Genomic DNA, 12,564 nt, shown 5'->3' on the forward strand with positions numbered 1-12,564 from the left:
ACGGTCAGACTCCAATTTTCTTTCAGTATGTGTAAAATATATAATAATCTTTGTGTAATTTCAGTGTCCGGATAATGCTGGCTCCAATTTCTACAACTATAAAAACAGTCATAGCATTGTGTTATTAGCTATTTGTGATGCCAATTATATTTTCCGGTTCGTCGATATTGGTGCGTATGGCAGGCGAAGTGATGGAGGCATTTTTCGTGAAAGCCGATTCGGTCAACAACTTAATGCAGGTCAAATGAATATTCCAAATCGGACAGTTTTTACAAAGGAGGCCCGTCTTTGCCTTACTGCATTGTCGGGGATGAAGCCTTTCCATTGAAATCATATTTGCTAAGGCCATACTCTGGCAAAAATAACTTGTCCGCCGAACAGCACATCTTCAATTATAGACTCAGTAGAGCCAGACGAGTAATAGAGAATTGTTTCGGAATACTTGCTAGCCAATGGCGAGTTTATCGAAAACCGATCATTAGTAGTGTGGAAACTGCTATGAAGATCGTACAAGGTACAATCTGCATTCATAACTGGCTCCGCAAGAGTGATATCGAGAAGAACAATTATATTCCACCAGGTATGTTGGATAAAGAAACGGCTGTGGGTGATCACATACGAGGTTCGTGGAGGACGATTATGAAAGATGGTTGTGCATTTGTGGACATCTCCAAATGTAGTACAAATACAAGTACTCGGGGTGCCATGCTCATTAGAGATGAATTTTGTAAATATTTTAATAATGAAGGCTCAGTGGCATGGCAAAATGATAAATGATACATTAGCATATTATTTCGTTTTATTTATAATATTATACTAGACATCACAGATATAATCATTATTTGTATACTACACATGCAAAGGAAATAAATCACACCTTTTAATCATGCAAACTAATTCTTTAAAACTTCTTTTTCCTACTTTCCCAGATAATCATAACTTTAATGTTTCTTGGTATCCCGGTCCAGTTGAGTAATAACTATTTGAATAAATACGCTTCGGCTTTATTGCACTAACAAAATCAGTCTCGTTTTATTACTATACGTATACATATATTATTCATATTATTATATTTTACGTTATATTATTGTTGTTGCCGAATTGTCGTTACGCAATAATTCAGCACGTAAGAGCTCGTGAATTTTCAACATTATTGCGCGTCTGCGGACTGATGACAACTCTCGTAGCTGGCAGGCAATCATCGAAGTAAAATTGTCAACTTCGTCAAGAACAGGAGGAGTTGGCAAAGGTGGTCGTGGAGTCTGCAAGGCCTCTGCTATCTGCTTCATCAAGTCTTCTTCGCGCTCAGTACTTTTTCGTTTTCTTTTCATTCCTGAAAATGAAAGAATGACTTTTACATAATAATACATTTTGTATTATTGGACAAAATTGATGTAGCTAGCTGTAATAGTACTAACAAGTGAGATATTCAATTTGTACAATTTTCCTACAATATATATATATGTGTGTCGATTGATAATTAATGTGGAATTTTGAATATAATGCGGGGTCTACGATGCAGTCGTTACAATGTTACGACGCTGTGACGGATCAATCAAAAAAGAGAATATATGATTTTTTTTCTCTGATTGGTCCGTTGCAGCGTCGTATTGTCATAATGACTACATTGTAGACCCTGCAAAAGTTTTATTTTATTATTGCATATTCTTCTTATTATTCTCTTTCTGTTTTTAAATTTATTTACTTGCCCGTACAGCTTATGAACAAAATACTTTTTGATGCATCAATCGCACCGTTGACTTCTACGACGTCCACACTTTGGATTTCCGTGTCATCATTGCTAGTGTCTTCTTCACGAATCATCATATTTGAAACTGTCCTGAAATACAATAAAATGAAATAATATCAATATTAACTGTTTTTAGTATTGCAGTGAATGCTTTTGTGAAATACTAACTCTTTTTCCAAAGAAGTGTCACGTAAGAAAGACAACAATTCGTAATGTTGCCACTTTCTGCGAGATGGTTTACTTCCTGATCCACTTGGCAACTTTTCAAGAGAGATTATTTTCATGTAACGATCCCTTAAGTTCTTCCATTTTTTTTTACCTCATCGACAGAACATTCGCCTGTAATAATAAAATCGTACTGTTATATCACTTTAATTCTATTGAGTTTTCTTTAACTACTCTTTCTCTCTCTCTCTCTCACATACACACACAAATATATATACGTACCATTCGTCGCATTAGCCACTTGCTTCCAAAGTTGTTGTACAGTTTGCCTGTCACGTTTTGTTATACTCAGTTTTTGATTCCATAACAGTTCTCGTGCCGACACTTCTGTAATGATAAGTTCTTCCAGGTTTTCCACTGGGCACGGCTCTTGTGTCGGAAGAGGCGATTCTATTACAATCTGCTCTGCTCCATTAATCGCACTTCGGCGCACAATGCTTCCATCTTCTACAAGATATTTAAATTGTTACATTCGCTCAAATAGTATTATATCGGTCACTTTCACCTTTTATATTTTACTTACCACATTTGGGATATAAATACAAGCTATTCACATCAAAAACAATCTCTGAATAATTTGCAAAACATTCATGGGACCATGTTTCTTCATCCTCAAGGTCCCCAAGAATTATTTCGCATAATCCGCATGTGTATACTTTCTGCCATAAAAAAAATCAATTATATCACCCGATGTGTCATTCTAAAGTTCGGTTCCAAGTCATAAATGTTTATAAGAATTGAAATAGATTCGTACGCACATGTTACGGTACGTTTTTCTCTTCCGAAACGACCAAAACATACACTTAATCTCCAATCTTGAATTATGCACAATCATATATATTACCTTCGCGATTGCTTTCTTAATATTTTTTTATATTAAACTTATATTATATTTGGATATAATAACATACACTAACCTTTGGAATCTCCACATTTACTCCTGCCATCGTTTCAATTTTATTTTGAAATGTGCACAAATAACCACTCCCGCGTTGCCGCAAGTGAAGTTGGATTATTCCAACTTCACTTGCGGCAACGCAGGAGTGATTCAGAAGCCCCTAGATCTAGTTCTTTCTGAACTGCCGCGCGCGGCAACTTGCCGCGTCCATCAGTAGGCACCTTTATTCTCTCTTAGATTTTCTCGTCGCCTATCACCTTATATGGTTATGATAGATTCTCTTGATGACCATATTTGGTCATAAGAAGAGCTCAATCGTTGCCTTCTCAGGACCCTCAAACTACCTCCTTCTTTTATAAGAGAATTTATTATGATATCTTCCTAGAAAAGCGTTTTCGTGGGAATCCTCCCACCCAAAAATTTGCACACAACACCAAGATTTTTCGGTTTCGAAGGGTATATAAACCCTAGAAAATCTGGCCGAGGGACGGCATTTCATCATAGGAAGTTACAGTGTACATTTTAAATTGTCGCTAGCCAAGAAGTGCAGCAACAATTTCGTACCATCCTAAAATCATCATAACGATCTATAACGCGAATCTCGGAACATATAATTTTGTCAACGACGCTTAATCGCTGTAACCTCGCGTAAATTTGTAAATTGTTCAAGTCACGGGTTATCGAACCTCGCTGACTTCTTAATTCTTAATCGCGCACAATTTGTAACCGGCTTAAAGACGAATAAAGAACTTCAGAGCATCGTACGACCGAGCGTTTGATTTCGCCATAAGCACCCCACGACCGAGATCCTTGCGAGGGAGCGAAGCTGGCCAGGCACATCACAAGTCTACGAAGAGTTCATCGTCTTAAAGGTAAGAGTCTGTTAATCACACAGATCATCCGACACTCCGGCATACATAAAAATTCGAACGAGTTTCGAAGGTCGCGCAGATTTCCTTCAATTATTATCCAATTTTCTTTCAATCATCCTATACATCAATATTAGATATTAGATTCTAACTTAGAGACAGATCTGTTATTATTCTAATAATTCCTTTCATTCTCATTCTCATATTTCTATCGCCTCGAGTTCTGAATAACGCACCAAAGACCTTTCTTCCACCAACTTTCCTTCATCTCTAAGAGCGCTATTGTCTATGTCGTGCACCTCGCTGCACTGCATTGTAGACATTTCCTTCACCTTTAAGAGTGCTATTATCTATGTCGTGCACCTCGCTGCACTGTATTGTAGACGTTTCCTTTACCTCTCTCTTTCCTAATAAAATGATACTAGGAGATCAATAATTTAACAAACATTATTTTAATAAATTCCTTAGTTAATTGGAATTGGTTCAATAAACGCAATCTCTCTCAATACATCCTTCTCAATTATACTCTTATATTAAATTGATAACCATTTTCGTACTATTCCATAACGTATTATAAATGAAAACATTAAAACAGAAGATCGCACGTCGGAATAAAAGTAAACACAGAGCAGGTAAAAAGGTTCGTGCTAAACGTGCTGCATCTACTCTACGTTGGGTCAGGCGACGGTCACCAGATAATAAACCTCGCGTTAAATCGTGTGAAAAAGTTACCTTTTCTCCGGAGACTATAAAAATATTGAAGACTTCATCTATTCAGCTAAATATTGATAATAAGCTCGTAGCGAACAAAGGAACTCCCCCTCATATTGAGACCGAACCCTCGATCAACCAACCTCTTAATTCCTTTGAATTCTCGACTCTCGAACTACCAAGTTCAATTGATTCTTTAATAGAAGAAGCACTTAATTATTTCGATCTCAGAACTAATTTCCCAGAGTTATCCCCAATCTCAGACAAAGGAATTCCCCCTGACTCCGGAATAGAATCCTTGCCAAAAAAACCACCTAATACATTTAGTTCAGAAACCGATTCTTCAGAACAGTTACTAATCACGGAATTACACGAATTAGTATCACAAGTAGAAAGAAATAATTTACCGGAACAATTTTATCCTACGGACGAAGTACAACCAATAAAAGACCAATTCTCAGAACAGTTACTAATCGCAGAACTGTGTGATTTAGTATCACAAATAGAAGAGGATACTTCTCAGAAACAAACTCATCGTAAGGATTTGATACAATCATTAAAAGATCATTGTCCAGACAAATTACTTGAAATCGATCAATATGCTAATTATCTAGATATTTAAATATTTAAGGTATTTCTCAAATGTCATCAGAATTTACTATTGAAGAAAATAGGAAATTAATTAATGAAGAAATTTATACAATAATAAGTATAATTATCGCCCTACTAACAGACGTTTTAGAGGGAAACATCGATTTCGACCAACTTCTCGTCTGTTTAGTTAACATTCCCAGATTCATTGCACACGATAAACGCGAGACTTCACTGAACCCGATAATTGTGTAACTTAAATAATTGTTTAATAATAGGACCCCATGAGGGATTCTCAAGACCTCAGATTTGAGAGTTATATAATATTTTTGTTATTGAATTTATTAATTAACAAGTATTTAAATTGGAAAATTACAGTCGATCAATTGATAAATTCATTAAATAGTTTAGAAAGAATTGCTAGTAGAAATCCTTTTTTCACTAGTAACTAGAATTCCTCATCCCCAACGTCCCAATACTTGGTCCCTAGTTCCACAGTATAGTCCGTGCTCTCGGCGTCCCTGAGGTATAGCCGGTGTAAGCAGGTTGCCTCATAAAAAATAGAGAGCGCCCCATTCTTTCTAGCCTAGAAATAGAGAGAGAGTAGGAAGGTCACTAGGACGTGACACCATAAAAAGGGTTTTGTCAAGTGCCTGTCGCTGGAACCAACGTAAAGTAGATGCGGCGCGGTTAGCACGATTTTTCTTACGTGCTCTATGATTACATTTCCTCCGACATGCGATCTTCTGTTTTCGCGTCTTCATGTGACATAGAATGGTGGTGAAATATCTATTTTAATAAGGGAATATTACTAAAAAGATATTAATAAAGGAAATGTACTGATGGAGATTACATTAATATAGGTTTATTGCCATATTGATTTCTTCGTTGATTTACCGTTGGATTCAGTCAGTCGTATTTAGGTGGACATTAGAAGAATAATTTAAATATCTAGATAATTAGCGTGTTGAGATCGATTTCAAGTTATTTGTCTGGATACTGATCCTTTAATGATTGTATTAAGTCTTTAGAATAAGATTGTTTTTAGCAAGTATTCTCTTCTGTTCTTGATATTATATCGAACAATTCTGCAATTGCAGAATCGAATTAGTAAACGTTCAGAAAAATCAATTCCTGAATTAGATGGTTTGTTAATCGGAGATTCAGAAGAACTAGGTGATTCGCTAATTGAGAATTCTATTCCTGTGTCAGGGGGAATTCCTTTGTCTGAAATTGGTGATAACTCAGAGAAGTCAGTTCTGAGATTAAAATAATTAAGTGCTTCTTCTATCGAGGGATCAAATGAACTTGGTAGTTCGTTGATCAAGGATTCAAAAGAACTAGAAGGTTTGTCGACCGAGGGTTCGATCTCAGTATGAAGGGGAGTTTTTTTGTCTGAGAGTTTATTGTCAAGATTTAGTTGAATAGATGAAGTCTTTATCTTTTTATAGTCTCCGGGGAAAAGGCAACTATTTCACACGATTTGACGCGAGGTTTATTTTTCAATGACTGTCGTCTAAGCCAACGCAAGGTGGAAGCGGTGCGGTTATCGCGGGTTTTCTTACCTGCTCTATGGTTACGTTTCTTCCGACGAGCGATATCCCGTCTCGCGTCCTCATTTAAAATATGTTATAGAAGCGTCATATAATAGTAGTAAAATATCTATCTTAATAAGAAGACATTACTAAAAAATATTAATAAGGAGGATGAAAGGTAGAACATTACTTGAACGCGAGCTAGATAACAAAGTACTCAGGGTGCCGTCACATGAGGCGTAACTTGCGTACGCGTAACTTGCGGTAACTTACGCCGACCAATCACATCGTCTCATTTCAGTATCAGCTTCTGTCTAGTTATTTTATGCTTTGTACGCTATTATCGTTACGCCGAATTCAATTTCTGGCGGAAGAAATGCTGATGCGTATTTGTAAAAAAAAACAACTCCATTTGTGCGTTCTTCTGCCAAAGACTAAAGACAAAGAAGAAGTTAATTTTAATCCATCCATACCTATACATTAATAAGATGAACAAGAATAATCAAATAAGGGTAAGTTAACAAAAATCTAATTTATTATATAAGCTTTAATAGTGTTCGATTAAAAACAGTCTACTGCTCACGACATGTGATACAAAATTTCAAGTTTAAATTGTATATTAGTAGGTCTTCGTACTTTTTGCATTTGAAATCTGTTTTTTCTTTCTCTAATATTTAACATATATTGATTTCTTGTTTTACATGCATGAATTTTTGAGAATTTTGAGCAATATGAACATCATAATGCATTATTTTCTACATTGCATGTTTGAATCTTTTCAGCACAAATGCGGGTATTGTGGATGGCTGTTCTATTTTTCTACTAATTTTGTCGAGCATGCATGTTTCAAGCATTATGTGGAAGATAAGGATCGCATCGTTGTAGATGAAAATTTTGTCGTGACAATATGTTATAACAGTATGTTTACTACATTCTTTGCATATATTTTGTTGTATCATTTTATTGTATTATAGTAATTAAATGTATTTATTTATTTAATCGCTGCTGCGTAAATCAGGTTTCTCTATAGGTGAGCACCACAAGCCAAAATTATTTTTGTGCAAATGTCTGGTGTAGAATTTAATAGGACAAAAGAGACGTTGAGAAGAGAAGACAAAAATTAGACAAAAAGGATATCTGCATTAATCTTTTTTATGGGACCTAGGAGATTAAATTTAATATGATTATTAGAAATACAATAGATTATTACCTTAAAAATGCTGCAAAATACTAAGCTGTCCTGCATCGATTACTTCTCGTCTTCTACATATTTCATTTATCTTGTCACTTTGCCAGCCATTTTAAATATGCGCGTTTTACGGAACCCAAAGCATCGGTTCCCCATGAAGCGTATTATTCCGGACGCGTAGGTTACGAAAACCAATCACAAGTCCTATTTAGCATTCTATTAAAGCATACAACGGAAACTCTAATCTACGATTGGTTCTATTAGTTACACGTTTCGCGCAATACGCCCTATGTGAATGCCATCCTTCAGAATAGCGTAACCACGGCGTATCTTTTATTAAATCACTAGATTACACTAGAATACGCAGGTTACGCTTAACGCAAGTTACGCCTCATGTGACGGCGCCCTGAGGTATAACCGGTGTATTGTCATGTCCGGGTGACCTTCTTCCCTTTTTTATTACACTAGATATGGGAAGAAAGGAGCTTTCTATTTATTTAGGGCACTCTTCATGCACCCTGGGTACACCGAGAGCTGGAACTGACTTTTCGGATCTAGGGAATTATAGGAATTGTTACGGATCTTAGAACATATAGATATGGAAGGGGAATAGGTGCGTAAAACTGTGTCCAAGTTGGGTGCGAGAGAAAACCACGTTTTTAAGGAAAAAGAAGGGTAGATTGTTACCTCCGTTTGCAATGCGCAAACGCGAATTAGCAAAAGCACCGCACCAATTACATTTCCAGTTTCAAACGGCGTGGTAAGCGTGACGTCACCGCGACGTCATCTACGTTTGCGCATTGTGAGCATAGGTTAAAAGCTATCTTTTTCTCTCGCACCCAACTTGGACACAGATTTTTACCATGGAGAACAATAGCAATTCCCCTTCCAGGTATATATGTTCTAAGTTACGGATTCTCAGGGACGTCTGATAATTTATAGAAAGATTAGTAATAACTCGAAGTCTAATTTTCTATTTAGATAATTAGATAGCAAATTAATAAGTATTAATACTAATATTAGGTCGTATTCAATTATTAAGGATTTAAGCATTTAGAATAAATAATTATTTTATGAATTTGAATTATTAAAGATTGAAATATGTTGGATAATCGTCAATTTCAAAGTGAACCTCTGGTGGTCCTGATTCTAATAATTCTGATAATGAAACTTCTGGAAGATCGGGTCTTTGAATGGTGTAAAGTCTTGATTAGAATTCTTCAATGATTCTATTAGTTCATTAATAATATTATCAAGCTCTTCGATAAAGATGGGAGATAAAGGTTCTATATTATTTTAAAAGTTATTAATTAATTTTGAATCTTGCAGTAAATCAGAAAAGAGATTATCTCTTGAGAGTCAGATAATTGCTCATCTTCGGATAATCTTGGGTCAGAATTTATTAAAGGACTCACGACCCTTTTGTACTTCTTATTCAAGGCTGAGCGAATACGTTTCTTCTTACGGACGCGCCTGTTTCTAAGATTGCCCATCTACAGGGGTGTACTTATCCATATAGCTGAATATAATTATTTATTGAGGAATAGGGAAATCAGATTGAGGAAATGTTCTTACTTGATGTTATACTATCTCGGGTTTTATGTAATGGTGTATGTCCATACAGCCTTCGGCTTATGCGACAACTTCACGTAATTCGTTGTTTTCTGCACTTGCCATATAAGATACTATTTGATGAGTTTTAATTACTGAGTTATCGCTAATTAAATAAAAAATGAGCATGACTTTAATTGTTTATAACTTTGCTGAAAATCATTGTACCACAATTTAAAAAAAACAATGATTAAAGCTGAGACTTTGCTCTATCGATTGGAATAATTGTCAAAATTTTTGCGGAAATATGTAGTAGACTAGTTACAAATGAATGAAAATAACAAAAATTATAGATTTTTTCTATCTTTATTTTGACCTAAAAAGCAATTGTACAGTACAACAACAAAATTTGTTTTTCACGTTTTTTTCAACTTTGGAGTACCCTGAATATGACAAAAATCGGCGAATGGCTATAAAATTTTTTTCATGGTGGCCACTATGTTCTTATGGTTAAAAAGTTGTAAAATTGCTTAAGGGGATGCCGGAGGTCTACTTTTACCGGCCGAACAATTATATTTTTCCAACACCAAGAAGTTTTTATTGCGTTAATAGAATAACAAATGCTTTTCCACGATTAAAGTTAATACAATAATAAAGTACGCAGCTGTCTCAATTTGTGATAAAAAGACAAAAAATTTTTAAATACGAGTTTTTTTTCTGGCTTCTCGCGTCACGTCATAACAATATTTGCTTGTATAAAAGTTTCACAATTTATACGTACAAAATAAGACCGCTTCGTCCAAAAGATTGCATAAAGGAATATTAGTAAGCTTGCACAGAAATAAGTTTAGAAGTCTAATAAAAAAGATCTTGGTGTTGGAATATTTCATTCACATGTGTATTTGCGAAATGACATTTGGGAATAATACAGAGCAGAAAATTAATTGCGCGATGTCGCGATAGATGGAGCTGCAATCGTGCAGTTAGACAAGGACAGACAGTCATATTATCTTCGTCTCTCTCATGCTGTCTTGTCTTCTGACCACGGTGTGTATACGACCGTGCTTCTGACACACTCTCTCTCTTTCTCTCTCTCTCTCTCTCTCTCTCTCTCTCAAATTGCTCGTTCATAATTGTATGCGAGTGATTTGAGAGAGAGAAAATATGCTTTCTAAAAATTAAAGTATGTAGATATAATATGCCAATATTATATATATGTATATATATATATATATATATATATATATATAAGGTCCTTGAATAAGTTCTCGCTGTTTCTTAAAAGATGGCGTAGCGGCACTCTGTGCATGGAATTTCGTACGGAAACGCATCAGCTAAGTAGTACTATATGTAACCTCAAATTCTAGTAGATATAGTTTACCACAGTGTCAACCACGTGTTTAATTACCTATTGCGAAAATGTCTACTTTTGTGCCAAATAAAGTGTTTTTGCGGGGAATTTTATTGCACTGCTTTATTCAAAAGAAATCTGCAGCTGAAGCACACAGAATTCTTGTTGAAACATATGGTGACAATGCTCTGTCGAATACGACATGCAGAGACTGGTTTAGGCGCTTTAAAAATAATGACTTTAACCTTGAAGATAAAGAACGTTCTGGAGCACCGACAAAGTTTGAAGACGAAGAATTGGAGGCATTGCTGTGTGGTCTCTAATAATGGACAATACTTTGAGTAAAGTTATTGTAAGCCTTATATTTTAAATAAATGTTTTTTTTTAACAAAAAAAACAGCGAGAACTTATTCAAGGACCTAATATATATATATATATATATATACATACATACATATATATATATATATATATATTTTCATCATATATTTTATATATATATTTTTTATCAAATATTCCGATTTATTATGTACGTAAAAATGCGCGTCAGATCTTTCGTATTCGCGCGGTATCAGTAGTATGTATGTACCACAGTAATCCGCGCGTATTATACGTTGATATGATCTACTGTGCGACGCCTCACTCACGTCGCGCGGTGCTATACACGTTCATACGCGTAAAAAGCAGCGTATACTTGAGTTTGTGTGTTGTCCACACCATGGGACGAAAATATAACGCCAAACATTTGCCCCTTTCGAAACGTAGAGTTTCCTTCAAGAAGGGCTGGATGTACAGGTTAGTTTATTTATATACATTTTCTATATATGCATACATACACATACATATATATATATATATATATATATATATATATACATATATATAATATATACACATACCTATTGATTTATTTAGCAATCTGTCTATCTATCGAACTATCTGTCTCTTTTCTCTTTTCTACATTGCATTCTTTTATATATGCACACGTATATAATAATTTTTTAAAAATATTATACATTACAAAAGTAAAAATAATTAAATTTATAATCTAAAAATATATAAAAATCTTTTATGAATATAATAATTACAAAGTTTTAGTAGATAATTTTTTGTAATAAATAAATGATTTATATAATTTATTCTTATCTAACTACTGCTCTGTTTTGATAATAATATTATAGTATTATTATGTATTCAATCTCTAAAATACTTTTATATAAATCATTTATTACAAAGAATTGTAACGGTTCACCTTTCCCGACGCCGCGGATCGGCTCGCCGGTTCCAGGATTCGGGAGGAAGGGGGAGATTCAGACTCGCTTATTCCTTATTAACAATACTTTGGTTTATTCAAAAAGAAACAAGTAAACAAAATGATTGTTGGCATAGAGCCTAAATAGAGAAACTTATTGATTACTCGGTATAAACAAAATAAGGAGGCGTATAGCCTGTAGCGGTGTCCGGAAAAGATTTACAAATTACCCGGTATAACTTAGAGATACGGTGTACGGAGGCGTATAGCCTATGGCAGGAAGAAACCGGAAACCGGGAAACCCGGCGTAATGACGAGAAACCCGTCACCCGGTGTATAGCAGGAAGAGACCGGAAACCGGGAAACCCGGCGTAACAACGAGAAACCCGTTGCCCGGCGTGTAGCAGGAAGAGACCGGAAACCGGGAAACCCGGCGTAACAACGAGAAACCCGTTGCCCGGCGTGTAGCAGGAAGAACCGGAAACCGGGAAACCCGGCGTAATGACGAGAAACCCGTCACCCGGCGTGTAGCAGGAAGAGACCGGAAACCGGGAAACCCGGCGTAACAACGAGAAACCCGTTGCCCGGCGTGTAGCAGGAAGAGACCGGAAACCGGGAAACCCGGCGTAACAACGAGAAACC

At 35.6% G+C, this 12,564-nt stretch overlaps 1 pseudogene across 1 annotated transcript; it reads right to left on the reverse strand.

The window, feature by feature from the left end:
• Nucleotides 1-1,003: 1,003 nt before the first annotated feature.
• LOC114934901 (uncharacterized) lies at nt 1,004-3,007 on the reverse strand (annotated as a pseudogene). Its single transcript, XR_014924329.1, has 6 exons — nt 2,893-3,007; nt 2,499-2,634; nt 2,198-2,422; nt 1,919-2,089; nt 1,755-1,840; nt 1,004-1,333 (listed from the first exon to the last, which is right to left on the reverse strand). The product of XR_014924329.1 is annotated as an uncharacterized LOC114934901 (transcript).
• Nucleotides 3,008-12,564: the final 9,557 nt, after the last annotated feature.

Source organism: Nylanderia fulva, unplaced genomic scaffold, assembly GCF_048542155.1.
Source record: "Nylanderia fulva isolate GAGA-0341 unplaced genomic scaffold, ASM4854215v1 Scaffold164, whole genome shotgun sequence".
NCBI classification, from domain to species: Eukaryota; Metazoa; Arthropoda; class Insecta; order Hymenoptera; family Formicidae; genus Nylanderia; species Nylanderia fulva.